This window comes from Arachis duranensis, chromosome 9, assembly GCF_000817695.3.
Source record: "Arachis duranensis cultivar V14167 chromosome 9, aradu.V14167.gnm2.J7QH, whole genome shotgun sequence".
NCBI classification, from domain to species: domain Eukaryota; kingdom Viridiplantae; phylum Streptophyta; class Magnoliopsida; order Fabales; family Fabaceae; genus Arachis; species Arachis duranensis.
The window spans coordinates 87841647-87844559 of record NC_029780.3 but is presented as its reverse complement, the minus strand read 5'-3'; positions in this window follow the sequence as shown (position 1 = coordinate 87844559).

Below are 2913 nucleotides of genomic sequence, written 5' to 3'. Positions count from 1 at the left end.
CCTAACAGAAATTTTCGCCCTCGAAAATTCCATCCATCATTACGAGTACGCGAGCGTAGTCTACCGTTATATCTAAAGCATAACAGTTCCAAGGTCCTTTTACTCTGCGCGCTTCCGTTGCCGCGCTCTGATTTCTCTATCTCCAAGGGTCTCGGTCATTTGTTCAACGCCGACCAACAGCCTCGTTCCTTACTTTTATCGTCTCATCAACCCACACCCTATTAAATCTCAAATCATGTCATCGATAATATTGCCATCTTTGTTAATCATAGCCATCATCCCACATCACTATAATCAATCAAAGCTTTCTTCGTTTTTAGAATTCAATGAGTTTGGACTAACAAGCTGACAAACTCTTAAGAATCCACTTTCCTTTAATAGTCTATAAAAGATTTTGAGACACATCTCTTTTGTTGAAGTTACTCAGATCAAGAATCATTTTCAAAAACATAACCAAATACTCCTTCAAATTCTTGGGAAAATTTTCAACAGCACCTCCCCAAAAATTGGAGTTTACCACCCGTCACGGGTTCCCTCAAACCAATCTCAGTACCGCATCAACATTTCAATTTAATGGTTTTTACATTCTTCTTTCAAAACCGATCGTTATAAACCTCAATCTAAATCTTGTTACTGCTTCCACAAGTTTCCGCTGCTTTATTCTGACCTCTCGTCTAGTACGAGCTTTATCACTTACTTCCTCAAGTACTCAACCACAACTTAGCATGACTGGCATTCACTAGACTCTATCTATGATAGCCAAAACCACATACCAACTTAATCGTACCTTTAGCACGTCGTTACTTAGCACGTTGTTACTAATTCCCAAACTGTCGGATCTAACGGTATCCCCCGTTGTTGTAGTGAACACACGACCTTGTTGTTAGCTCTTGGTAGTATTCCGGTTGACCTTCTTAGGACATTTCTAGGACACATGTCCAACCCCTCTACAACCATGGCAAAGTTCCAATCTACCTCGACACGGAGTTCCCGAATGATGGCTTTGACGCCACCCACCAGTCATTCCATTCTGAGGTTGCCTTCCGTTAAAGGCCTACCTAATCATTTATGCTCACCAAACCTTCTATTAAGATAGCTTAGGGTTATCCAGAACAGATCATAATTTTTCATTCGACCATGTATTACGAGTGAATACCAGCCTTCAACATTATGTAAAGAATTAAGTTATCAGTTTTTCTTATTACCTCAGGTACGAAAATCGGGCCTGGCAATCTCCCGATCCTTCCGGTGTGGGCAATCTCTGACCAAATGTCCTAGCTTGCCGCAATTGTAACACAAACCCGAACCATAACGACACGGTCTATTTGGGTGATGACCTCCACACCTCTGACAGCTCAAAACATCCGAGGCAGCCACTATTTGTTTTTCCCTACCCTTTCCTTGGGAGTTCCTATTCGTCGCAAGGTCATTTCGCCTTTGGGGAAAACGTTGTGAGTATCCTCTTCTCTTACACTCTTGACCCCTTGTTGGGTACTTTTGATTGTGCTCCCTGCGGTGGGACTCCCGACGGTCATTCTTTGCCTCAACAACCTTCCTCACACATTCTTCAGCAATACGGCTCTTGTTCACAAGTTCAGAGAAGACCCTAATCTCCATCGGTCCAACGGAGCTCAAGATTTCACTTCGAAGTCCTCCCTCATACTTAATACACTTCCATTCCTCAAAGTCTCTTGGAGCTCCCTGACACATGCGGGAAAACCTGAATAGCTCCTCAAATTTGTCTGTATACTCAGATACGGACATAGCACCTTGCTTCAGCAGTAGTAACTCCAGTTCCTTGGCTGTTCTAGCGGAATTCGGAAAGTACTTCTTATAGAATTCCACCTGGAAGGCATCCCAAGTGATAGGATCATTCCCCTGTTGCAGGAGACGTCGAGCCCCCTTGCCACCAATGTGATGCTTCCCCCGTGAGCAGATAGGTAGCGAATTCAACACGCTACTCCTCAGGCACCAATTGCGCTTGCAGTGCTCGCTCCATGGCCCGAAACCAAGTATCAGCTTCAGTCGGATTGGTGGTTCCCTTGAACTTAGGTGGATTCACCTTTAAGAAAGTTGCCAGTGTCATCGGGCCCTGAGCTTCCCTTCCGCCATTGCCATTATTGTTTATCTGTTACCCAAGAGCCTCCGCAGTGGCTTGCATAGCAACAGCCATATTCTCCAATGCCGCCATAAGGTTTACCGGGTTATTCAGGTTGACTTCCGGTTCCTGCCTGCTAGTACGACCTCTCTCACGTCCCCGACTGGGTCCACGAGGCGCCATCTGGTTCCTATACACACCAAACAATCGATATCAAGTTGATCAGTCTCAATATCGGAAGTATAGTGCTTCAAAGTACCAAAGGTACACTCATGGACTTCATGCTAGATGTATCAGTTAGATACCCTAACTAACACAGGCACAGACTCAGAGTATGCATTGAAGCATAAGCAGTTCCATCCCTCAGGCTCACGAGGACGAACTGCTCTGATACCATAATGTAACACCCTAATATTCAAATCCTTATGCTCGAGTCATAAGTCAATGATATTACGGTGGTACGACTCTCAGGTGGATTTTTAATATATAAATATAGGTAAATTCGAAAGGAATATTAATCGAGAAGCCTGAAAGGAGTAGAAATAAAATCGCGAAGACGTATCACTCACGATTCGACAAATCGAAAAGATAAAACATGAAGCCGAAAGCGATATATGGACAAGGCATAAAAGAGATTAAGAGATACATAACAGATAGATATATATAACATAAGTAAATAGCCACTAGTCGCGACCCGCGAAGTTTAGGCCAGCTAGGGTATAGTATGAAAGTAACTGACAACAGTACATCCTAATCTCTCCCAAAGGAAACATAAGAGCCTCTATAGGCAAGTTCCAAAAGAGTTCAACACATAA